General features: G+C 40.8%; 1 protein-coding gene across 10 annotated transcripts in view; it reads right to left on the reverse strand.

Annotated features, from left to right (window-relative positions):
• The window catches only part of LOC131349118 (adhesion G protein-coupled receptor L3-like), a 296,639-nt gene extending 270,906 nt beyond the window's left edge, over positions 1–25,733 (reverse strand). For 5 of the 10 annotated variants that reach the window (XM_058384522.1, XM_058384514.1, XM_058384517.1 and 2 more), the window contains exon 1: positions 24,725–25,730. The gene's annotated coding sequence lies outside the window, so the exon portion shown is untranslated. Of the gene's footprint in view, positions 1–24,724 lie in introns of all 10 variants that reach the window. The other 5 variants (XM_058384519.1, XM_058384516.1, XM_058384515.1 and 2 more) reach the window with 4 other exon arrangements.
• Positions 25,734–27,064: the final 1,331 nt, after the last annotated feature.

Genomic DNA, 27,064 nt, shown 5'->3' on the forward strand with positions numbered 1-27,064 from the left:
GCAGAGATTAGTGTCAGTGTTATATTAGATTTTAGCTAAGCATAAACAAGATGGCTGCTACACATGTGCTGCTTTATATTTGGCATGTTGTTTAGTTGTTACAAGACATTTGCCTTGCACCTCCAGGTGTTGGCGATTTGATTCATGCCTCTGCTATGTGTGCATGCCGTTTGCTTCAGGGGTTTCCTCCTGGTACTCCAGTTTCCTTCCTGTTCCAGGGACGTATCTTGTAGCCTCTCTAAATTGTCTCTAAATAGTGTGTAAATGTGTGTGTGTGCAATTGTGCCATGTGATGGACGGGCACCCTGTCCAGGGTGTCCCCCAGCCTTGTGCACCACGTCCCTTAAGACAGACTCCAGGTTGCACATGGTGCAACACCAGTATAATCACTGGACAAAGAATATTACAATACCAACACACCAACTAAACAAATCTTAGCTCCAAATTTTTGACATACAGTGTTATTATTTTAAATCTTCAGTAAGTACTATGTGTTCAAGATCTCGGTAGATCTAGTACCTTCCCCAGTGACTTTGGCATCAAGGCAAGTGGCAAGGCAGTCCACTGAAAGCTAGAGTCTTTACCGAACATTTTCTCAAAGGTTCTTTAAGATGGTTAACAAATTTGGAAAGCAACCCCACTACAGAATTCTACATAGAACCTTAGGAATAAATTAAACAGTCCTCTATGTGCTTGATGGGAGTGTAATTTTTAGGTCATAGTACTGTATGTATTTGAGACATAGTTGATAATATTGAGCCTGACGAAAGGCACAAATGTTTCTAGGAGACACTGCCAGAGCTTGTCCGCACTTGTGTGCTGTATCTGAATACCAAATCCATTGCTGCAAATCTATTGTTCAGGAATTGGTCCTTTAATGGGGCAGTATCTTCTAAGATATATCAGTTCTTACATCTTTGGAAATAATACTCGTTAGGGATAAATCAATACACTTTGCTAAACTGTTGTAAACTTGATTAACAAATTGATGTCAGTTTCTAGCTTTGGTTACGCAGGGGTTCTTTAGATGGTTAATGGTTGCAGCTTTCTAAAGAAGTTCTACAACTATCTCTGGCTTTGTAATAGGGAAACTGTGATCATGGTAAGAGTTAAGTCATGATATGTACACGTAAAGGGTAGATGCCATACATTGAGGTATATAATATTTTTCTCATACTACCAATGAAAGAAATTCATGATATAAAGGCACCGTCACACTACCACACACTGACCATGAGTACAGTTTACAGTTTGTGGGCTTGAATAATTGAATCGTCAAATGAATGCAGCATCCACCTTGAATATGCATTGTTAAAAACACAGAAAAATACGAGCTTTTAGGTTATATGAGGAATCCTACCACAGCAGGTTTCCATATTAGAAAGGTAGAACCCTTAACCATCACCAGAAGCCTTTTCGCTAAGAATGTACATCTGCTCCTGTCAATGCTCTTCACTTGCACAATGCTCTCCAAAACCTCAGTCATGTTATTCAACCCTTGTGGTCAGAGTTTTCAAGGACACAAACGAACTACTTTCTGGTCTCTTACTCATCTGTGGCCAAGTGCCCAAACAACCAATCTGCCCGCATGGTCAAGTATTTGTTGAGTGTTGTAGCACTTGAGAATGCAACACAGGCTGAAGACCATTCTGTGAGCCCTTGCTTGTTAAGATTCCCACCATAACCTCAGAGAAGTGTACTCTACTCCCACCACAAACGGGCCAGCTGTTATCAGTGTTTGCATACCGAAGACTTGTTCTGCCATGACTTGAGTTACTGCAGCTGTGATACCTGCTGGTATCGGTACCTCATTCTGGGGGAATGCGATCACTTTTGTCTAGTCAGTGACAGGTAAAGTTTGGCTAAGCAATAACAATGGTCAAGATAAGACTGAAAAACCTTCAGAGCTTTGATAAGTATTATCTTGGTTAAGACAAACACTGGCACTCAGAGGGATGTTGAGACATTTTCTCTGGATCTAGTGCTCCTTTTCTTTCACTAAGAATGGTTTGTTAGGGATTGTTTAGATAGTTAATGGCTATAGCTTTCTAAAGAGGTTCCACTTTTTGAAAACATTTCTGAAAGAGAAACCTACCACTGCATTGTTGTAAACAGAACCCTTAAGGGTATTCCCACAGAGACTAACCGAAGATCCCATTAGTGTACCATACAACTTTTTTCTCCTATTCTCCACATCATATTTCTGTTTATCTCTTTTCCAGATCACATTACACATACTTATTACCATTAAGCCATGTGAGAAATTCATAATTTCTGAAACAGCAGTGAAGGTGCTTGCTGTTATCATGCGTTGTAATGAACCACATTCTTTACTGCCATGGTCAATGATTTCAAAGGGTGGAGTAGTAAGAGTTTTTTTTTGAGTTTTTTTATCCTTATCCTGCCCTTTGAAACTGTTCTTGAGTTGTAGACTTTTATTCTTGATTTTATGCTACATTATTCTTATGTTGTCTATTATACCATTGAAAGCTCCCTTGTGAAACTTTTATACTGCAGTAGCTGCTATATTAACAGAGCTTTCTTCTCTCATGAGGTATGCAAAAGACAAAACAAGGGCAACTTGTGTAATTAGGGCCATAATACATCAACTACTGATACTACTAGTATTGCTATAAGTGTTGCAAGGTGTGCAGTTTTCTCACAAAATTAGGATACGTTTTTGGTCATTGGGTTAGAGGATGGGCGTTAAGTGACTCCTTCCTGATCCCATTCACATGCTTTATGAAAGTATTAGGAGAGGTATCAGTGAATTAACGATCAGAACGTTATGAGTTTGAATCCCAGATCTACCAAGCTGCCACTGCTGGGCCCCAGAGCAAGGCCCTTTACCCTCAATTGTATAGAAAGAGATAAAAAAATGTAAGTCGCTCTGGATAAGGGCATCTGCCATATGCCACAAATGTAAATTAATCTACACTTCCTCTAGCTGTAAAGGTTTTCATGTGTGTCAGCTTTTGGGATAGTTTTGAACAGATACCTGTCAATGACTATAATGTTTGTTAAAACACCAATAACCCAAAAATTATTATTAAAGTACTAATTTTGAAATTTTCTCATTTAAAAGTCTAAAAGTATCACCCCACCCCGTGTTTCATAAGCTCATGTGACCTGTTACTAGATGAGGTTATGCTTATGGCTTCAGATGATTGGGCAGATGGAGAACATTTAGCTGGTCACCACAAATCGTCCACTGACAGAGATGGATTGCGGTTAGGTTCTAACTGCTCCATAATTTATACATTTCCTCTCTACTGTCCTAATATTTACTTTGGGGAAAAGCGTGGAGTTACTGAATTATATTTCTAGGAAAGTGGAAGGGAAATGTCTCTCACCTTGTGGTTACCTACGATGCCCGAAGTGCATGCAACTGCATTATTCCAGCTGTTTAACCCCTTAAAGCTCTATTATGAATTATTTAGTAGCTGCACTGAAATGAACAAGAAAGGAAAGTAGTTATGGGATTGAGGACTGGATAAACCTGACAGTTTATCCAAGGGGTTAACTGTTAAGATAAACCCAGACCAGTGTCTCCCACAGGGGTCAATCACCACTGGTCAGCTGAATGCAAGTCTTTCAGTGGAGTGGATATATCGAAATTTAAAAACAACTGTAGAACAATTGTGTCCAATTTTATTTCCGAAAGGTCCAATGTGGGTGAATTTCACTCAAGCAGGAGCCACACATGGTTCCACCTGTTTATTCAGTTGATCTTGGCTTTCAATAGATTCAGGTGTGAATTCTACTGGGTTGGAATGAAAACCCACACCCATGCCGGATTTTTCCGGATAAGGCCGGACATTGCTGCTGTAGCAGATCGACATATGGAAAATAACTGTATGTAATGTAGCGTATCAAGTCTTTTTTTGTGTGTTAAACCTGAGCAATTCATGCATTCTGTAGCTGCCCCTAATACACTTATGTTAATTATTTCCATTTTAAGACAGCTCATTAGAAACAGTACATTTTTTTCAGACTTTTCAAACGATTAGTGAATTGATCATATGGCTTTGGGCTAAGAATTGTGTCAGTTTTTAAAAAATTCAAACTGCTCAGATAGATAACGTGAATAAATAACGCCACTACAAACCACTTCGAAATGTCTTAAGCCATAAACTAATTACGATTAAGGTTAAGTCTGCTATTATAACGATGCTATTAATCAGAAAAGTCATGCAGGCTTAAACCTTTATCCTTGACCAAAAACATCTCTAGATTAATTGCACTGTACACTGGTTCATACAGTTACACATGATTATGTTTGCCAGACAGTGAAAGCATCCTCCTGTAGGTAAACGTATTAAATATGAAATAGCTCTTGCTTTTATGTTTATTACCCCAAGAGCTAAACTGCATGACAGATAAGCTCACCCCCTGAGGAGCGGGAACATTCTGAGCTGAAATAACAAACAGCATGTTTAATGTGGCAATGCAACAGTCTGTAAAAAAGTACTCCAGCATAGAGATATAACGGTGAGGAGGGGGAAAACAGAACTGATTTGAGCTTTGGGGCGTCAGTTTTTAATCAAAACAAACGGCGGCATGTTGTTTGCGAAACACAGCGTAGACCTTACTTCTATCTCTCTGTCTTTCTCTATGTTACTCTCGGCTGTGGAGTCTCTGTGCTGTGAAAGGGAACGGGGTCTGCATAGCAATGCATCCGGGGATTTTTTTTCCCCCGTAGCCGAAAGCCTGGCCTGCCTGTATAATTGGCATTCAGTTAAAGACGATCCGTCCGCAGTGGCCCTGCACTGCTGCTTCCCCTTCTTCAACCAGAGTGCTCAGTCTTCTGCTACCTCTATTGCTCAGAGATTGTGATATACTGCAGGTTTGGGTGTTTTTGAGAAACTATGGTCAATTTTAACACCACTGTGTGTGTGTACAGCAGAACCTGTTCAACTTCTTCATTCCAACAGATAACTCCTAAAGGATTGGTGAGAACATGGACCTGATGAGATGAAGGTCAGATTTCCTGGTACAACATTCTGAAAGCAAACTGGGAAAGAAGCTTCACAACTTTTTTATTTATGAATTGTGTATGAGGTGCGAGAAAAACAGGAATGCTGAAAGAAGCACTGAGGAGGCTGGAGACAGATGGTTGTCCCTCAACGTGAAATGAGAAACCGCTCACGTCTGCCAAAAAAACCCCAGAACCCAAACGGGAGACTCCTTGAAAACGCGGCACGACGACTTCGTCCTCAGCCTCTCCGTCATCATAGGAAAGTGGGAGAGACACCTTTCATCACTATGGCAACCTTGGGGCTGCACAAGAGCCATCGAGCTGCCACAAGGTTCATCACCAGACGTCAATCAACCACCTGTCACCATAGGAACACCCAGTGATCAAGAGCAATCAGCAGAGTTGTTCACAGATGGCGGTGCAAGTCAATTTAGTTTTGTATTAAAGAGGAATCCGATTTGGCACAAAGACTTTGGCCTGTTTGTATAGCCATTACATTTCTGGAAGTGGTATTTGAATCTGGCTTTGTGGTTGAAGTTTATATACGGAAAATTGCTGGAATGCACAGCCATTTAAAATAAGTGCTGGTAGAACAGAAAGCACAATAATGAAATATAGATTTTTACAAACTCTTTGGACTTTCGGTTGTTTTCTGAACAGCAAAATATCACTTAAAGGATGCTATTCTTTCCTTTTTTGTCTTCAAAAAATAAAAAAAGCATTCCGTTTACACACCACGGGCATCTTATTCACATTCACATCTTGCCGGGGTGAGTTAGTGGGATGCGGCTGTCATGCTCTTTATCTATCTCACCCACCCACCCAACACACACACACACACTCCTGTGCTCAGAGCTGGGGAGAAAAAATCGATGCGCCAAAAGCACTTCATTCCTGCTCAATTTCATCCTTTAGTGCCGGCACAATTAAAAGTCCTCTCCGAGACCCTTCTCCGATTGAGATTTCTGCCGCAGCGACGGCCGCCTCAAAGTCATTTGCTAAACACGACGCTTCGGTGTATACGTCACACCCTGCCTCGCTATTGCTGATTATATGGCTGGACGGGTTATTGACCTTCTCCGCCCATAAGATCCATCACTCTGGATCACTGGAGAAAGAATACAGTAATGCTCAGAGTAAGCAGGTCAGTGGAGGATACACGGCAGGGAGGGAAAATCCGAGGAGGGAACATACCAAGACAGGATTAGGGTTGGATAGATAACCTAGGGTCAAAGGTCAGCATATCTGGTGTAAAGCTGTAAATTTGGTTGTTTATACACATTTTTCTTCTTGATACATGGCATATTACACATGGAAACCTTTATGCAGCTTAAAAAGCCCCAATGTGGGGCATACTGAGGGGCTCCTCCCCCTTTTTTAAATAACCAATAGTATTTAGCTTTACCTCACAGCCCAGGATAAGCCGCAATTGACAGTTAGTACCATGGACGATAATGATGTATTGGAGAATTGTTTTCCAGGAATGATTTTTATTTGACATGGTTCTTCCTCCAGAAATCATCAGAAAAATGCTGTCAGAATGCTATGTATAAATCCATCCTTCTTCAAGCTGAAGGAACTCAAACACCCAATGATACGTTTTTTACAACTTTGGCAAGGGGCAGGACACTTCAGATTCTAGAGAGAATTTGATTGGACAGGTGAGAATCTAGTGCAGAATGATGGTCTATATTGGTGAGAGAGAGAGAGAGAGAGAGAGAGACAGAGAGAGAGAGAGTAAATTTTGACCACATATCTTCTTAATGCAAATTTTGTTTTAAAGCACACTAGCTTATAGAGCACCTTAAGGCTAACGTAATCAAAGGCTAAAGTGCTGCTGCATCGCTCTCATTACATTTACATTTCTGGCATTTGACAAACACCCTTATCCAGAGCGACTTAAATTTTTATTGCATTTTATACAGCAACTGAGGGTTAACGGCCTAGCTCAGGTGCCCAGCAGCTTGTTGGACCTAGGATTCGAAATTAACAACCTTCCAACACCTTAACCACTAAGCTACTACATCCCCACATCATTAGCCTTCTGCAAGGAAGCCATGAAAGTCAAAATACACCAAAATATCACTGAAAGGAATGAAAAGTCGAAATTAATATGCAAGGCATTCAAGGTTGGATTTTTCCTTGGCCATAGCACATTAATTATGTTCTTTATTACTACTATCTTAACCAGCGACTACTTCTGAAATGAAGCTCTCTGTTGCGCTGACCTATTTATGAATTATTCCATTTTGCACTTGTTCTCTTAAAACCAATGAAAAGGGACTGGCACGGCACTCAGATTAGCATGATTAATCATTTTACACAAATATTGAGAGTCATGGTGCGCTCAGCGGCAATGGGGGGAGATAAAATCTTTAAATTACCTGGATGTGGGCTGGATCCAAGCTGGTGCCCCAATTAATCCTCCCCGAACGCAATTAGAGCCGGAGCCAGCCAGCTGCGCTCATCACAGCACAGGCAAAGAACAGAGCTTAAAGCCCAGACACGTACACGCGAGCAGAGAGCTGACACTAACTAGGCTTTCCGAACACAAGACGTTTAGACACATCGTGCACTCGCTTCTGCTCTCTGCGCGAGTGTGACGCGATCAGACCTTTTGCTGTGTCACATGAAAGGACTAAACACTCCGGTGAGTCGCTACAATGACTGCCAGCGTGTTCAAAGCACACAATGGGGGACAGACAGGAAGTTAGAACACAAGTCTTTGAATCTGCTTACGCTAAGTCAGGTACTAGCAGCCAAAAATAAATAAATCTACAGCTGTTGCTGTAGTTGTTCATTAAAAAACAATCAAGAGTGAAAAGTACATGAAAGGCAACACAACAACCAGCTGGTAAAAAAAATGGGGGCCTTTAAAGTATAGCTAATGAAATTAGCCACTAGATTAAGGTTGTGCTAGGGGAAAGTAAACACTAACACCATGACGGATGATATAATTATACACTATATACAACTGCCTTATGTGTAAAGTAGAAACACAACAAACAAAATGGCATTGTCCTGTCACAATTGAAATGCTCCAAAATTCTTTATTTAATGTACTTTTCATTTATTTCCAATGTACAGCACCAAAGCAAAAGCTGACTCCGCCCCCTTCTGCTCCACAGACCATCGCTGAGCATCTGATGTTCCATATCATTTTATACTGTTTAAACTGTACACTACAACTCACTGAAAACCTTTTTGTTTTATTAAACGCTACTGTTGAACCACAATTCAAAAGCAATGTCTGATTTTAGAGGAATGGTCAAAAATTCCCATAAACACACTCCTAAACCTTGTGGGAAGCCTTCCCAGAAGAATTGAAGCCGTTATAACTGCAAAGGGCGGGACAACTCCATATTACATTCACGTGCATGTAAAGGCAGACGTCCCAAAACTTTTGCCAATATAGTGTATTTGTTTTTGGTGAAGATTTTTACGCCGGATGCCCTTCCTGACGCAACCCTCCAGGCAGTTTTATCCAGGCTTGGGACTGGCGCTAAGAGTTAACCCCTTAGTGACTGGAATTAATCCCTGGTAATTGAACCCAGGTTGTGGCAGTGAGAGCACTGATATTGCTTGACACCTCAGGTTAGATGCAGAAGATTCCAGAACCTTCACACGCACGTGTCTGATGATAATTTAGAAAAACGTGATGAACTGTGACTTGATAGAATAGAATAGCAAATAATATTTCATTCATTTCACACAGCAAAAGCAGGATCCTTGCTGCCTCAGGCTCCTGATTTACACATTTACTAAAATGTGTCTAAATAATGTGTATTTTAAATGTATTATGTAGGGGTTTTTTTTCACAATATGTGTCACTTTATAGCAAAAACATATGTTATTATATAGCCATTCTTACTGCCAAGCTTTCTAAAGGTGTACCGTTAATTGTACAGTGTCTCAGTGAGGTGACTCTGAGATTCAGCACTACAAGAACAATTATTAGAATTTCAGGAGTAGCATGAAGCATGTAATGAAGATATTAAAAATTAATTAATCAGGCAAGAATGAAAGCCGCCTGACGATTAGACCCGATCACACGTTTTTCTAGGAACTGATTTTTGGCATTGTGCATGGATAGGCAAGCCAGATTTTTAAGAAAAGTCTCAACAAAAAAAAAAAGAAAAACCTCCTGAACTCTACAACACCTTAAGGCATTAAATGATTAATAGATTTGCATAGTGGCCACTTTAATAGGAACACTCGAACATTAATGGTGTCTAATCAGCCGGTCATGGGTCATATCTAATGATGTACAATGCAGATTTGCCAAGGTCAGAATCATTGAGATAAATTTATGCAAATATATGACTTGGTCTTAGGAGTTTGTGCAGCTGCCACAGGATTGGAAAGTAATTGCATGAATCGATTCAACGCGTCATTCCTATTAAAATGGCCGGTCAGAGTAACGTAACAAACACCTCCGATTACCTTCTGAGGCAGCCAAATTGGGAGCCCATCAACCTTGGGGATGTCATTAAATCACTTAAGAAGACTAAAAGGATCCGTCTGAAAGGTTGCTTCTTTCTATGTTTTTTCTTCTTCCTTTAATTCCCTGAGTGTTGCTGATTCGTCTTTATATCATTAACTTGATTTCTTGTGCCTTGCATCTGATTTACTCATTTTCAGACTGACGCTCTGAGCCTTTGTGTTTTTTTCTTAAAATAACGTCAGCGTCGCTTTGACGATACGCATGCTAACTCTAAAGCCTTGTGTATTTAATATGAATATGAATAGAATATCCCAGGTCTTCTTTTTTTTCCCCTCCTTTATATATGTACTGCATCTTTGCTCTGATAACATCAACTTTTCCAGCTTTTTCCATGTGTGAGCTCTTAGAGGACAGGCAGACTTGAAAGCAACAGCAGTTAAGCGATAAGAGGATGATCTGTTGGAGCACTGGAGCGCTTTTATTTCCTGACATTTAGCATGTGGAGGAGGTGAGACGCTGCTCCTCTACCGCTGAGCTCCAACTGTCTGCCGTTAAATGTGGGAATGACAAGGAGCAATCGGGATCATCCAGCGACATTTTCTCACCTCATCGCACTCACACTCCCGCCACTGCTCACACCCGCCGTCGCACTTGTTACACATGCATGGCTAACGTTCACGGGCAAAAAATTAAAAAAGGTCGACAATGTATTACCAATTAATCGACGCTAAGCGTAGCACAAAGTTGAAATACTTCCCGCTTTACTTCCTCTTGCCTCGAATCTACTTTGACACAAGAATGACAAGGAGCGAATCTGATCAACGACAATTTCTCATCTTGCTCCACCTTGTCATCGCTAACACCCTCGTTTCACACTCTTTACACAACTCCTTCGCGCAAGGACGAACACATTCCTGAGCACATTTAAGCAAAGTTCAATTTGGGAGAAAAAAAAGTTGCTAAAATATTCCAGTGCCTCACAGAACACAAGGTACATTTTCTTTTTAAGCAACAGAGAAGTTAAGAAAAGGCTGAAAAGGCTAGTCAGTGCTAACCGGTTGCTTTCTTTGTACTGTAAAAATGCTGAAGTACAAAAAAGCCACCTTTTTAACACCAAATAAACTAATAAAAAGTGGAATGTCTGTGAAAGCCTCTGTACCTTTATGCTCTCAAATAGAAAAAAGAAACCCCTCATACACATGCCTTATCTCAAACAGCTAGTTAGCTAGTTTAATGCTACCAAACTACCTCACATTTCACATTCTGGGATTTCTATACCACAAATCTCAATTCAATATTTCCAATTTATTTATTACTAATATACCAAAACATACCATATTCACCCCAAATTTGTTTAACAAAATGCTAGCTACTTGACTTGCTAACTAGCAAAACAAATAGGATCTGTAGCTAAACTTTTAAAGGTAGCAAGACACAAATAGGAGCAAATAGTGGCAAAATATCTATCTATCTATCTATCTATCTATATATATATATATATATATATATATATATATATATATATATATATATATATATATAGCTTAAAAATGCCTCATGATACTAAATACAATATGATTAATAACGAGGTGAAAGAAATAACAGGGGAAACGTGAGAGAAATTGCTAAGCTACATCCTCTTACAATCTATGTCAGTAAGTCGTATGCAATGTTTAATTTATTATTTAACACAAAATTGGAGAAAGCTTATAGTGTAATTGGAACAATCTGACTTTCACACCATTGTAGGAATGAGTTTTGGACTGCAGGGGTAAGTTAAAGTTAAATCTCATGCATTTTTAGCTAATACGTGTTAGCCAGATTAATTGCAGCTTCATCTATTGGGAGTATATTTTTAAATACAGTCAATTTTACAAGCAATAGATTCAATTCAACTGTATTTATATAGTTTTAAAAACAAATAAAAAAAAAACAATGAATACACTGTCACAAAGAAATCAATCTTTACAGATACTATGACTTCCTCAAAGAAACTTTGATAACCTAATACATGGTTTGCCAATATGAAGCTACAGCTAGAGTAATGAGCTCCGTTTTTTTCCCCCCTTGTCCTCCCACACCTGCAACCACTCAGGAATAAAAACTTCTCCTAATATTTCCTGGGTTTTAGTGGAGACTTGCATTTTTGGTCCTGCAAGACAGAGGACGAGCACCCTGCTGACATTCTGTCAGGATCGTGATGAATGAATGCAATATGGCACCAGTCACCCTACCGAGTCACTCAATAACACAAGACAGGAGTGAGAGGAACGATCTGGCGTTGGAGAAAGAGTTTTTTGTTCGAAAATTCCGAACATTATACAGTCACCGGATACTGGTTATCAGCATCGGCTCACCATGTGGATCATTGTGATCCGTGCTCCCGAGGTGCAAGCGCAAGCCTCGATGATACACCTCTCCTGTCTCGACCACAGTAATCATGCAGTTAAGCCGTGCAAAACATGATTAGAGAATCTCGCTGTCTCACCCACCCCTACACGCCCACTCCCAGCTTTCTCTCTCTTTCTCTGAAATGCTCCACTGATTGTAAGGGAAATAAAAAAACAGGCCGTGCTCTTGCTTGAAAGGGGTCCTACCTGTGTTGCAAGGGGCTGCCCAGCTCCTTGCCTGCTCATTATTGACCTCAGAGCATTATGACTGATTACCGTCTGTTGCCGGAGGACCCCTGCAAGGCTGGCTCATCGCCGGGGGAGGAAACGCTGAGCTCGAATCCCTGTAGCAACCTGACACATCACCCTGGTTACCTGACACACGGTCCACTTCGCTGTGGTTACATGACAATCCCCATGATGTTTGGGACGATGAAACATTAGGGACGTCTCTGACGGAAATGCATTCGCTGCTCTTCAGGACTATGTCTGGCATTTTTCTTTCTGCCTTTGTCTCTCCATTTCGTATGGAGCTCAGGGACATTGAGAGATGAGTAAGAGCTCTGTGTCTGTTTTATCAGAGCTGCTCATGGGGCATTTATGACTGTCAGCATGCTGACAAGCAAACTAGCAAAGACAAATGGGCTTCTCAACTCGGTGGACTATGTTCATACGTTTTGCCATTTTAAACTCACATTTAGTCTGAACGGCTCCAACAAGTGGGCATCTGTCTATGCTTTTTTCTTTTTAACATATCAAACTGTCGCTTACGTCCCGGTTCGATCAGAGCTGTCCTTACCTTTTTTAAGTGAACATATGACAGCCAAATTCATTTGTGGCATGCCACAAAAGGACTCTGCTCTTCGTCAACACCAGCCCTTTCTCTTGTAATGGACACAAACCTTGAGCGTCAGCAAATTCCAAACGCAAGCTCAGAGAGAGAGTCAATTTAGTTCAAGGTGAGAGAGACGTGTGTCATAGTCTTAACACGCCGCCTCGCTAGGCTCCTCCATCAATCCGAGCCTCGTTGGAAGGCCAGGAAGGTGGCTAGGGATATAGTGTTATTGGCCGGGAGGAGACGAGGGATTTTGTGAGGGAGATTATTGGTTGGCGATTTGAGCTGCTTCAGAGATCATTGGCTGTATGTGTCTGATGATGGATTGAATTCAGATACACCTTCCTCTTGTGTGCATAGCGGCTTCTGTAGCCAGATCCATCAGTCCCAGTGACTGCTCCGATCCTGCGGGACACAGCGCTCACTTTCCTGTTAATTCCAACTTCGCACTATCGATTGGGGGAAAATCAATTGAGCCTAAGTCACTAAGCCAAGAGGGAGACAGGGGGAAAATGCTGCAGGCGGAGAAGCATCTCAGATTAAATGTCAGTAATGAAGTAGGTAAAGAAAGAAAGAAAGAAAGAAAGAAAGAAAGAAAGAAAGAAAGAAAATCTAACAATTTGTATTGTAAGGTTCTACTTGTTTGTTGGAGTTGAATTCTTTATATTTCTTCTACCAAAACTCATCCCTAAATCATAATCATGTGTCCTTTGGTGCAGTGGAAATATAAGCCAGTTCCTGCGAGTGAACACAATGCCATAGTTAAAGAGCGTCGCTAAAAATTGCCGCGTGATATCAGAGCAGTGTTGATGCTTTATTTATGAGGATGCACTTTGTTTAAGTGGCTAAATGATGAAATAAGAGAATCAAAATGGGCTGGAATCTTTATCATGTTGAAGATAAGCAGCTCTTGGGAGCAGTAGAGCTGACCTCAACACTCTTCTCTGCTCTCCAGATTGTAACTGGAGAGAATGGTGTGCTTTGAGACTATTCTCTCTGCAGTGGAGGTACCTGATTCACCCGAAACCTTGGAGCGATGAGTGCTGAGGCCTTAGCAACATGTTTAGTATGTTGGCTTTCATTTGAGTCATTCTTCACTCAACCTTTTCCGGAGGGTTGTAAATGTACCAGTCAGAAGTACAGAACGGAAATGGAAAGCTTTAAAAAGTTTCCAATGAAATTCTCAGAACAGGTATTGAAGATTAAAAGAAAATAAAAATGCCAACATGTTAAATTTTTGCTCTTAACACAAAATATGACCTTGACTTGACCAGGCGGTATTATAAACCTGGTGACATTTAGATATCCTCAGCATCACAAAGCGTGTTTAGCACTGTGTATGTATGAGGAGTGTGCAGCATTGTGACATTTCAATTCCCAAACTTTAGCACCAAACACTGTAGTGGCGACTGAAGTCCAATTAGTGGTGCAAAAGGGAAGCCTAGCAATGTTAGTGTGTGTGTGTGTGTGTGTGTATGCACGCACGGTAATTAGCATTCTGTTGCAGGTGCACTTTTGCATTACATATTCATGCCTGAACCCACTTTCCAAATGTGCCATAAATTAACTTCACTAAGGCCCCTGAATAATCGTTTTGCTCTCCCTGCCTTAGGAAACCACATTTCCCAGCACAGGGTAACAAAAAAGGGGGTGGTTAAAGCATAAATAAAGCTGTCACTGTCAGAGATGATCGAAAGAAGGTCCATAGTACAGTGCCAGAATGGCTCAGAAGCAAGAAGGAACGATGTCGCAGCTGGACTGTGCCTCTAGTGCGAGCAGCTTAGCCGGAACTCTATAAGCCAATTCAATTTCTGTCAGTAAATGCTCTAATTTAGATCAACTATCCGTAATAAACTCTAAAATTGGCACAAGCACAGCCTCGCTAACTCTTACCGTCCATTATGGGGAGTTGAACTGGCATGGCCACCTACAGACGTGCCAAATTTTCATTCCTGCACATTTCGTTTTGACTACAGGGCTGCTAAATGTCACTGGAAGTAACACAGGCACGGGATCCTACAACTGGTTTATTACGTGGCTTGTAATCGCGAGGCTTGGCTGGGTGTGAGCAACTCCTCAGCCGGGTGGGGAGTGATGAACTATGTTAAATGAACCGTTGGCTAAGGCATCGCTGTTTTTCCGCAGTATCAATGAAGCATTGTGTCCCAGGCCTCTCCCACACACACACACACACACACTTTCGCTTCCACAAGTTCTCCTTTCACAGGTCTGTCATTGAAAAGGCAAAAATCTGTATTCGTGTATTCACAATCGCGTTAAATGTTGTGTTCTGATGCGACATGGGGTCCGAGTCAGCCAAAAAAAACAGACGTAGATACAAAGCACTGTCAGGGGTTGTCGATAAAAGCAACCCAGAGGTGACAATACCAAGAAAAACCTCACTGAGACATCATGAGGAAGACTGAAAACTCCCGCCTAACAAATAATGCTTTGTTAATAAGAAAGTAGGAAGCGAGAACAAGCCAAAAAAAAAATCTTTTCACAATGATAAATTCCTAGTGCTTAGTGCCGAGATCACCAGAAAGCACTGAGGACCGAACGTCTAAATGATTTATGTGATTACTTATTTAATATCATAGTTAGACACTTAAAATTACCTTCTAATGTCATTCCTGCCACGGTTTTCCCTTTCCCATGTATTTCCCTTGGTGTTAAACACCAAGCATATGTTTGGTTTGATTTGTATTCTAGCTTAGTCTTTAATTTATTACCTTGTTACCTTATGGTGTTCACCTGTTCCGTGTTAAATCCTTGATTTGTTTGTTTAAATACACCCTCACGTGTCAGTGTTGGTTTTTTTTGATGTTCTCACTACATCCACTGCTTTTCTTGCTCATAAAAAGTACCGTTATTTGATGCTTGGTGACATTTTGACCCCTAAATTATATTTCACTTCATTTGTCTGTACCGCTTATCTGATCTGTCATCGGGTCACAGGGAGCCTGTGCCTATCTCAGGCGTCATTGGGCATCAAGGAAGGATACACCCTGGATGGAGTGCCAACCCATCGCAGGGCACACACACAATGGGCAATTTAGAGCCTAGATGCATGTCTCTGGACGGAAAATAGAGCACCCAGAGGAAACCCACCAAGCATGGGAAGAACATGCAAACGCCACACACGCAGTGAACAGGAGCAATACTCGAACCCAGGACGCGCAAGGGCACCGTGCCGCCCCCTAAAATATATATATGTTTTATACAATTCATAGATAAACGATAAATATTATACTGAACAAATATGGGTTGGTTTGTGTACTTCATGCTATTCATTAATTTCAGTTTTTAAGTATATATAATATATATATATATATATACATATACGTATAAATATATATATATAAATATATATATATATATATATATATATATATATATAGATATATATAGCTGACTATATAAATAAATACATTTTCAGTGGTGCTGGACTTTTAAAAAATGCACGTTTGCATTTCTTATTTCATGCAAATCTTAACCATCTGCGGTGCACAAAGGATACACCCATACTCTGGCCCTCAATCCCGTCCTGACTCAGTTAAAGGGTTGCTACCTGTCATTCATGCCACGAGTCAAACTGTTTAGCAATCCACCATTCAAGGTGTGACAAGCGAAGATAAATGGCATTTTGCTCAGCCAGTGACAGTGCAGCTCTGGGGAGGACGCAGCCCCCACTGTGGTGTATTTCCTGTCTTTGGTTTTAGGTCAGTCCATTGAAGAATGAACTAAAGCATGTGCAAACACCGCTCCCGGATTCTCCACTTTAAATCCATTAATAGAAAACAACAAGCTCATCAAACAGGCGGTGCCTGCATCTCTAAACAACGAGACACTTTTATAATGCTCCAGCTGATTCATTTGCCAGCTTTAGCTTTAGTTCTAAACAATGAGAAAAATGTTGTATGAGTTAAATAAGAAGGAACACGCTGACATGGTTCCGGTTGCTTTGAAGTATTAGATCTCATCGCGTCGGCGCTTGTGATTGTGTGTAGTGGCGGAGCATAAGTGGTTTGACCCTGAGGGCTACGCTAACGATGTGGGAAGATGGAGGAAATGTGGGGCATGTTAGGGAGAGTCTGAGTGTTTCTCTGACTGAACACATGGGTCTGAGAAGTGGATCTGGAGAACAGTGTATGTGTGTGTGTGTGTGTCAGATGTGTTTATTCATTTTTGGCAAACTGCTCGTGCATCATGGCCTCTCGAGCTCTTATTCAGATTGGATGCATAAATTACAAGAGTTAAAACCCATCCCCTTTTCTGATGGAGCTCAGGAAAGCCATGATGACTCTGTTTCCGGCCATTGTTACCATGGCGACAAGCATCTTGGTCTGATCGTAGAGTCATCTAATCAATAATCTAATCAATTTATTTCTCATTTCTACTCTCACTCATGGAATAAAATATTTTAAAACTTTAGCTTTCCTTGACACTCAGTGAAACTGTTGGGTATATGCCATCCATGGAAGAGGAAAGTAGTGTACTCTTAAAACTAATGGTGCTTGAGGTCCAGTTTTGTACCTCAAATCATTCCATATATCCATTATAAATCTCCAGTTAAAAGTACAAAGGAAATTATGCTTAAAAGGCACGGTACCTTTTTTCTTGACAAAGCAGCCACATCCTTACAGAAGAAAAAACACAAAACAGGCCTTAAAGCAGCCCAGATGGGCACTGTCCCACCCAGAAACACCTTCTGGATGGTGGAAAGTCTCCCAGATCGGATCATGTCTGAGCCTGCAGAGATAGCCAGATGGCTAACACATCTGAACCCAGTGGTTCCCAATCCCGGTCTAGGGGATGCCATTTCGCTGCCATCTAATACACTACATTTAATCCAGTCTTCCTGATTCAACTTGTCAGGTGTTAGTTAATGTCAGTCCATGGGAAACATGATCCTCTATCTGGTGAGGTTTTATACACTTTTCTGGCTACAAGCTTCAGAACAAAAAAAAAACAACATATTTTTGAATATGGAATTATTTTTAAATTAAAAAATGATGAGGTAATATTTAAATAAAATATATATATATAACCTTATCTGCCCCTTCAGACAAATTTCCTCTTATAGTTAAAGTGGACGGTTTTATCCCGAAACATAACATACTCGCTATTGAAGTGTTGCAAGAGTAGGTGTTTGAAAGAGCTAAAAAAAATGTGCGAAACCTCAGCTTACCGGAATGAGGATTGGGAAATAACTACCTAACAACACAGAGGCAATTGTGCATTGAAGAGAAACCACAAAGCTGGTCCCAAAGCAGCCCAGATGGGCACCTTGATATCTTCTAAAACTCCTCCAATATCCTTGAAAGTTGAAGAAATTAGACACTAAGTCACAGTTTGCTTAGCTGTGGCTGGAGCATGCCCACTGGGCCCGGGCTCAAGCCCAGGCATCTCCATGATTTCAGCCGTCTGCCTTTTGCACTAACACCCCCCAGCTGTGGGGTAAATCCCCATTTGGCAGCTCGGCGTTGGGCCGAACGGCACAACTTGGCGTAATTGGGGGCGGACGGGTGATGAGAGAGCGGAGCTGGAATTGATTCGCTTAATCCTCTTCATTATGGAGCGCCAGCGCCGGAGTTCACACCTCACACAAAAGCAGGGTTAGAAAGGAAGGCTTTCTTTTCATCCATGAGCCTGCACACCATGGAATTTTCTGTATTACTCCCTGCCATATCCCTCCATCCTACCCCCTGTTCAAAAACCGAGAGAAAAGACGACAGCATGACTCACCCGAGAGAAATGATTCGAGGACTTCCTGCTGCTTTGGCTTTTTTGGCTTTGGTTGAACCTCTTATATAGGCTGAACTATCTTTTTTTAAGTTCTTTTGTTGAGAAAGGAAGTGCGCTGCCTAAAGCACTCAACATAATACCAAAACAAAATCTCAAAAATGCCTTTTTGACCTTCAGAGAAGCAAAAAAAAAAAAAAAAAAGTGCTACTTTAGCCTTGGCTGAATAGTCCACAAGCAGTCCTTGATGCCAACATAAACACAGATCTCTCAGCTCATACTAATTGTCCTTGGGGTAATTACCAAAAACTCTCCCGGATTGTTAAGTTTCTTAATCTTTCTGTTCTATACTTAAACACAACAATCCTGATATGACCTGGGAAAAGCACAGCTCAGCTAAGTCGTGAAAGTTTATGCGTGCTTGCCAAGCGTCAATCTAAAAATTCATCTCCTCTCGAGACTACTGTCTCAGACAAGACGCAGCTGCTCCAGCTATGGAGATCTACTCCTCCGCCAAAGCGGGCCTTAACGTATTAAAGAAATGCGATGTGGTGATTACATTCCAGCCGAAATAGACGCTCTGACTTGTCGGAAATAAGCTCACACATATACACAAGCTCTCTATATTTCCTGTCACATACAAGGTCTTGGGGGCTCAGTGATGTCACCTTACTGATTGACCCGATACCTGGCAGCCGAGAGACTGGGATACAGGCAGAAAGAAAGAGAACAAGATGGATTACTCATGCAGATGGTATATATCAGCAGTAGTTACTGATGCTGTGTACTCCAGTAGGCGAATGCAAGAATGCTGATCTAATCATATTTGGCTATATATTTTTTTTTATATAGCTTAGCGAGGAGTCAACTTATGACCAATGCAAGCTCTACTAAAAATGTGTGTGTGAGAGAGGGTGTTTTACACACATACACAAACTTCCCCATTTGCTCTACCAGGTGCTGTAGTGTACCTCATCCCTTTTGTAATTGTTTTCCTGGCTTGGCTGAGGAATTCATTTTGTTAATTGAACAGAATGTATGTGGATGGCGGCGCTAACAAACAGAGGCTGTAGCACGTGCCAGAGAGCTGCGGTCAAACATCAGGAGTCCATCACACCAAATTACCTGTTAAGGTTCCTAGATTCCTGGTGTTTTTTTAACAGGAACTTAAAACTCGTTCGAACGACCTGGAGGATAACTGAGAATCGGTCTTCTGTGTCTATTCGTCTTTCTGTTCACCTTCGCCACGATCCTCGCTGTGGCTAATTATAGCCGTGTACTAATTTGACTTAATGGATGATTCCGAACGGCTTAATTGAACGGTAGTGCGTCTTTGTGGGTGGGAACACAAGATTGGTGAGCTTTACAATTAGATGTCACTTCACTGCTTCTAATCACAAGATTTGTTCTTCCTACCAGGTGTTCGCTCTCATATCGGCGCGTGGCGAGGACGTGAGGCGAACAAGTTCAATTCCCCCCCTGAAGGGAGATGTTTATTTTGGGAACTTCACTTCTTCATAACTGTATCTGAGAGAGCTAGGCTGCGAGACAATATCTGTGTGTTTCTCTGTCTAACAACCGTACTCGCTCCGGCTGGGAGGCACGATTTTTTAATTTGTGATGGATTTAAGAACAGTGGAGGTCATGCGGCGGAACGGTTAAACCGCAAACCACACGTTTCCGATCGTTTTGGGAACAAAAGGAAGCCGTGTTCCATGCAAAAGCTTGCTGTTAGGTTCAATTATTCTAGTTTTATTTCACCAAGTGCTTTTAATGAAAATGGTTCAGCAAAATTCTGCAGCCAAGCAGCATCGTGTGAAAAAACGGATACTCGCGCTTTTTTTTCTTCGTATAATTGCAATCAGGAATTGTGCAAAAGAGCGTTTTATCTTTATACCAAAACCTGTAATGGGCTTCAGCTTATTAAGTTTTATCGCTGAACTTAATCCGGGACTGCAGTTGACCCAACACATCCTGTATGTTCCTCACAGAACCTGGGAAAGCTGATCCAGGACCAGGATTTCTTTCGACTCAACTGGATTTTGGTCTCATTACAACATATTGAGACCCGCTACTTTATTAAATCAAGTTTCTCAGGAGAAAGACTGACCGATTTCTCCGGCCCCTGAGGCGAAAGCTCTGTTATTTTGAGAACATGCTTCATGCTGAATTAGTAAAATAACACAAGAGCGATTTTCTCACTCTAAGCTCTGGGACACACTAAAGTTCTCCACACTAAAGCTGGCTTTATATTATACTACACTTTTTTTTCTCCACTTGATGTTGCTGCCGCAGAAACAAAAACCACGGCGTAAAAGAGTTGGAACAAAGATTCTGTGGCGCTGCGACCGAAAAGAGACGAAGACAAAGTGCTGACAGTGTTCTTAAAATCACAGCTGGACCGCTGCTAAGCTTCTCATCGAAAAAACAGGCAAGACAAAAATTACTCGCAAGTATGTTAACGAACCATTCAGGAAATCGTTCGAGGATCTTGGCTGTATAATCTGATATAGAGATCACGGCATGTTACTCTGATTTAATCGCCATCATCTTGTATGATCATAAAAGTCCACAGTAAGACCTAAAGTTCAACAAATGGAGAAGCGTTATGCCTCGTTTTATTCCGTAACACCGTTCAGAAATCCAACAGGCGTAAAAGATCTACTCGAACGGATGAAGAGGTCTTCCGGGAGCTCAAACCAGAAACGGCGTGAAAGCCAATGACTTTGTTCCATATGGAAGTAGTCAGAATGAGCTTAACGAATCACAGAGCTCGGCGGCTCAGGGCTTGGAATTAACCTGCACGGTTATAAATCGCCCTCATTAGGAGAGAAACCAAACACCAGCTGATGTAAGAAGAGTTAAATCATGTGAGTGTATGTGGTGGGAGGAGCGGTGGATTTAAACACTCTAAAGACGTGGCAGAACCTTGAAAATTCATCTTAAGCACCTAAGGGATCTGGCAACCCTGACTGCCATGTCAGGCAAAGCAAGAGAGAGACTAGGAGCATTTTATGGGCCAAGATACAAAAAAAAAGAAGAAGAAGGAAGAGATAAAGAAAAAGCAATATCTCAGCTGCCCTGTAGCAAGGCCTTCCGCTAAGAGAACCATCAGCTCATATATTTGGTAGATTGACAGAAAAATGCAGTGCTTAGAACAGCTAGGCACATGGATACACACACACAGACATACGACACACACAAACACAAACAGAGGCTGATTTTTTTTTTGAAAGAGAAAGAGAGAGAGAGAGGCGTTCTTGTCAATCCATCGAGCACAATCTGTTCATCGTACTTTGCTCACAGTATGACACTTCCTGATCTTCAAACACCGTTGGCACAGATAAGCCCCTCCCTAACCCAATAATTATTGATTAACGCATCCCGCTGATTTAATCTGCAACCAGATGGGGTTAAAGGGACAGATCAATTTTCCACAGGAAAAACTGCCGAGATGCAGGAAAATATGGCTGATTGCGGAGTATGACATGGCCGATTCGGGAGGAAATCATACTTTAGTACTGGAGTGTTGGGTTTATTTAAAGCAGGTCATTAGGAATGAACTTCCTGAGAAGTTGATGAGGTGAGGGTTTAATGCAGTGTCGTTATTTTAATCTGTTTAGTATCAGGATCTGGATTTGAATTCGGATTTAAACCCAGTGTGAATGGGCTCTGAAACTTCCCCAGACTCTCTGAGCAATACTCAAGTTCATAATTCATCCCAAACAGACTTATTATTATTATTATTATTATTATTATTATTATTATTTTATTTTATTATTAATGTATTGTTATTAATTATTATTTATAATGTATATGTATTTTATTTTTATTTTTTATTTTTTTTGTTCCCACTATATTTTCAACCAAATTACTACTATAAAGTCGTCTAATATAAAGCATTATATCTCTGACCAGACAGTTACTAAAGGATGAATAAACGAACACTGTAAATAAACGTCAAGTCGAACTGGATCACTTCCTCTACTCATCCCAGCACACCTCACTCCTTTTACTCTATTTAATTCTGAAAAAAGTCTCGAAAAAATGCACACCTCCTTCCCAGGACCCTGCGCCGAAGGTCTCGGTTAATGCAGCGCTAACTGCCGAGTTAACTGCCGAGGTTCTGTGGTCATTTAGAGAGGCATTAACAGCTAAACACTCAAACAGCCATTCACTCAATGCAGAAGGGCCGAGGTCAACAGCTCTCTATGCAATCTAAGGGCACACACACACACATGCATGAACCTAAAGATATTATCGTCTATCGCATGGATACTGGTTCCGGCTGAGGAATAGCAGACAAGTCCTCGGGACAAGAAACACACATTGACAAGCAATTAGAGGAAAAGAAAAATTTCACAATTACATCTCTTCACAAACGCGACACCAAACCCAGGAAGCATCGAAGCGACAAAAGTGGTGTGAATAAACGCTGTCACTAGTACAGTGGTTCAGCTGATCGATACTTCTAGACGTCTTTTTTTGTTGTTGTTGTTCAGAACTAGCAACACAGTGAAGATGCTAGCACATCTATACACACACACACACGCACACACGCACGCACACATATTTACGCCTACTTTTTACAGGGAGTTTCTTTCAGAGGAAGACCAAACATTTTAATTAAAGCAACATACCACAGATTAGTTTTTTAAAAAGGTATTTCAATCATTTACTTACTTACTTATTTATTTATTTATTTATTTATTTATTTATTTATTTATTTATTTATTTGCAGTATTATTTTTGGAAATATATTTGGGAAAATGTACAATATATTTATGCAAATGAAGCTTTGTATAATTAAATATTTATTGCATATTCCTAGTATATATGGAAAGGAAAATATCACTGTCACAAATAATAAGACAAAATTTATATATATATATTTATATATATAAATTGTTTGAAAATAATTTTGTTATTGTTTAATTAAGAAAATAATATTCAGTCTTTTGACTGATTGATTGATTTTAGTATTTTTTATATATATTATGTTTTGGGAATTCTCACTAAATTAAGAATGTGGAGCTGTGGAAAAAAAAAAGATTTTTTTTTGTTCTAAATAAAGCAACAAAAAAGGGGGAGAAGGATTTTCAGCATCAGGATCTGTAATTATTTTTTTGATTTATTTTATTTATTTATTTTTTTTTTTAGGGTCAACACTACCAGTGTGAAAACTGAATTTTTTCTGTTCTACATAGAAATAAAAGCACAATTTTGTCAGAAAAGCAAACAAACAAAAAACAAACCCAAGCGATGCGTTAAATGAGTTTCCAGTTCGGCGCACGTTGAAGGAAGCTGATGTGTATAATACGATGACACACGCGGGGATATATGACATGACGTCATTGTGTAACAGTGCTGAGCTTAAAGCCTTCATCGCTGAGCTGATGAACAAAACAAACCCGTGTTTCCATATAATATTGTTTACAGCTGCACTTAAAATGCGTTTTAATGTCTTGCCTTAAACTTTCGCATCATTTCAAATCAACAAACACAAACTGTTTAAGTCTTAGGAACTGAATCGAAGACTGATTTATGAAATCATATCACATATTAAAGCTCCAAAGCTCGATTCAAGTACGCCACATCAGAGGCACGTAGACTTCTTTCCATGTTCTGCGACACGGCCCACGCTGACCGGGATCCTCATTTGTGATTTCTTTTTCCATTGAAACCACTGTATGAGCTGCTCGCTCTGTACATCATGACCCGGGTTTCATCTCAGAGTCAGCCTTCACTTTAATACGGATTTGGAACGGCGTATTCCCACATCACATCAACATTCCCGGGATGGATCTCAACCCTGATCGGGATAAAGCGATGAATGTGAATGTAAATGATTGCCGGATGACGAATACAATCTGCGGGTTCAGTTCTGAAATGATAACGGATGAGTCTATGGGAAAGTGATCATCTCTGATCTGGCTGTAAGCGTGTATGGAGCAGCTGCGCTCGAGCGGACGCTCTGTCACGCATAATAAAACACACACACACACAACCCCAATGCATCACTATTTCACCTTGATTCATGGATTTTAGTCCTAATCCCAGATATCAACCCAGCTACTAAAACACATTGCAGCCCAGACTCTTCTCTCCGCAAGCTTGCATATGGTAAAACATTTCCACCTGCATCACCCATGACACTCATCACCATTCCTACCATTAATCACTATGAACCATTGATCCTCATTGATTCCATAAGCAAAACTGCTAACTGACCAATCCGCATCAACAGAGCATGCTTTAAATTCGAATCATTTCAATGCATTTCATCAATAGATGTTTTACAAAGCAAGTTCAATGCTTTTAGGTTATCCTACCTTATATCTCTTTCTCTTAAATATATATATATATATATATATATATATATATACAGACTGGTCAGGTGGATGGACTCTCCTTGATCCGTATGGACAAAAACAAACAACAACAAAAAAAAAAAACACCACTTGGATCGCTGCACTGCGATAATCCTTTCAGCCTGTCCAGTGATGTTTCTCGTCCGTTCCTTGAAGGTTTCTTTCTCTTTTTTTTAAAGTATTATTATGATGATGGTTTAGCCGTTAATGAGAGTGCGCGCGCACGAAAGATGGAGAAAATGATTAAATGATTGATCATCAGGAAGATCTCAGCGAGGGGGTGGGGGGGGTGAAAAAAGTGTGTGCATATGTTAAAAACGCATAATGCACAAAAAAGAGAGAGAGAGATTGTTTTTTTTTTTTTTTTTTAAATGTAAATACTGTTGTGTTTTTGTTTGTAAAAGAAAGCGCGCAAAACGCAGCACGCAGGTGAGCGCCGGTAACTGAAGGAAACCGGAACGCGTCGCTGCACCTTCGGGTTCGTCTCCAAGCGCCGCACGAGCTCAAGTCCAGTAGGTAGAAACTGAGCTTTTTTGAGTTTTTTTAACAAGATGCGTGGTGGGGGGTAAAAAAAAACCCCAAACAAGTGTCCGGTTGTTTGTGAAAAAGCGTCACGCGTACATCTCTTTCTCTTTCTCTCTCACGCTCTCTCTCTCTCTCTCTCTGTATCACAGGCGCTCACCGTGTCTCCGGCGGCGCGGCCGCATCGCGCGCGCTCTCTCTCTCTCTCTCTCTCCCGCAGGCTGAATGAATGAAGAAGAAGAGGAAGAAGAAGCGGCTTCGTCCGTGTGTCCAGGCTTCTTCCTTTGCTTGAGCTCTGAGTGCATACGAAAAACAGCAAGGAGGAAGAAAGAAAGAAAAAATCACGCCGTGATTAAAGCAGCTCCAGGAAAGTCGCGTCTGTGCGCGCGCGGCTGTGTGGAAACACACGCGCAAGATCAGTGTAGTCTCAGCGCGAGCGGACTGCGGGGCTGTGCTGTCGGGTTGCCAGATGTTTGCAAACTCGAGCAGTTCATCAAGACGCGGATGTTACAGGATGTTCTGTTGTGTTCATTTATTCGTGTTTTTTTTAATGCTGTAAACATACAGGATAGTCGCGTAGATAATCCTCAAGGTTGCAACTGTTTACTCTTTTTCTTTGTGTGTGTGTGTTTTTGATCTTTTCCATAAGATTCAGTTTCAGCTCACTGTGTGCAAAGTGATGTTCCTATAGGGTCATCAGGTTTATTTGGGGTCTCATAGCGTGGTATCCCTCCACATCTAGGTGACCCAGTTGTTCAAATAGTGCATGAACTGATCAGGTATTAACCAAGACCTGAACTAAATTTTGGTAATACATTATTTGTAATATAAATATATACTATGCTAACATGTGATGCTCTGAGTATCTGATATCTACTTGACAGCTTCACATAAAAAAAAGCAATGAATATTTGCTTTTAGACATTTCACAATCCTGTATTTACATCCAAACACTTTATTCATGCCTTCATACATGTGTGTCTATATATAGACATCTATATGTATAGATATATGTCTTGGAAACACTGGATATGAGGCCCTGAATAGGATCTCAGGGCACCATACAAACATGTCAATGAATCAGATAGGAAAATATGTCACAGCATTTCCGATATCAATACACAGACCAGGCCAGGTTTTGTCTCAATAACTGAAACTCTTTTGGGACCACTGTATCCAGATAATGTATTGAGCACTAGTCCACCTTACACAATGGACATACTAGTCTAGACCTATGCTTGCTCAGACTTTGTCTAGACACAAAACATTCAAACTGCAACGGTGTTCGTTTACTCCTTAGGCTATATGTGCTCACATCTGTCGAATAAGCATACAAAATATTCCCTTGAATCGAATGTTTATTCTGTATTGCCTTCCTCCTTCAGGCTAAACGCTTTGCGCATTGTGCGCAGCTGCTGCCCTTATAATGGAATTTGAAAAGGCTAAGCCAATTTGTTCAATCTGGCAACCTTGCTTTAAAGCATAAGGTGGATTGTGGAGAAACTCATACTGCAGCAGTGTACGAGCTCCACCTAGCAGTCATAATCATCTCTCTCTCTCTCTCTCTCTCTCTCTCTCAACATTTCCCAGATATGATATGCAATATTAAATAGCTGTTAATTACTACGTAGATCCTCCAGCCAAAAGATCTTCATGTCTGTCACTTTGTTGCAGCAGTCCAGTCCTGTGTCCTCCCTGGTTGCATTGCTCCATCACACGTGATTCAGCTCCTTTGTTGTGAATTATTAATCTTATCATGCACTTAATCAGGTGTGTTAA

This window comes from Hemibagrus wyckioides, linkage group LG29, assembly GCF_019097595.1.
Source record: "Hemibagrus wyckioides isolate EC202008001 linkage group LG29, SWU_Hwy_1.0, whole genome shotgun sequence".
In the NCBI taxonomy this organism is placed as follows: domain Eukaryota; kingdom Metazoa; phylum Chordata; class Actinopteri; order Siluriformes; family Bagridae; genus Hemibagrus; species Hemibagrus wyckioides.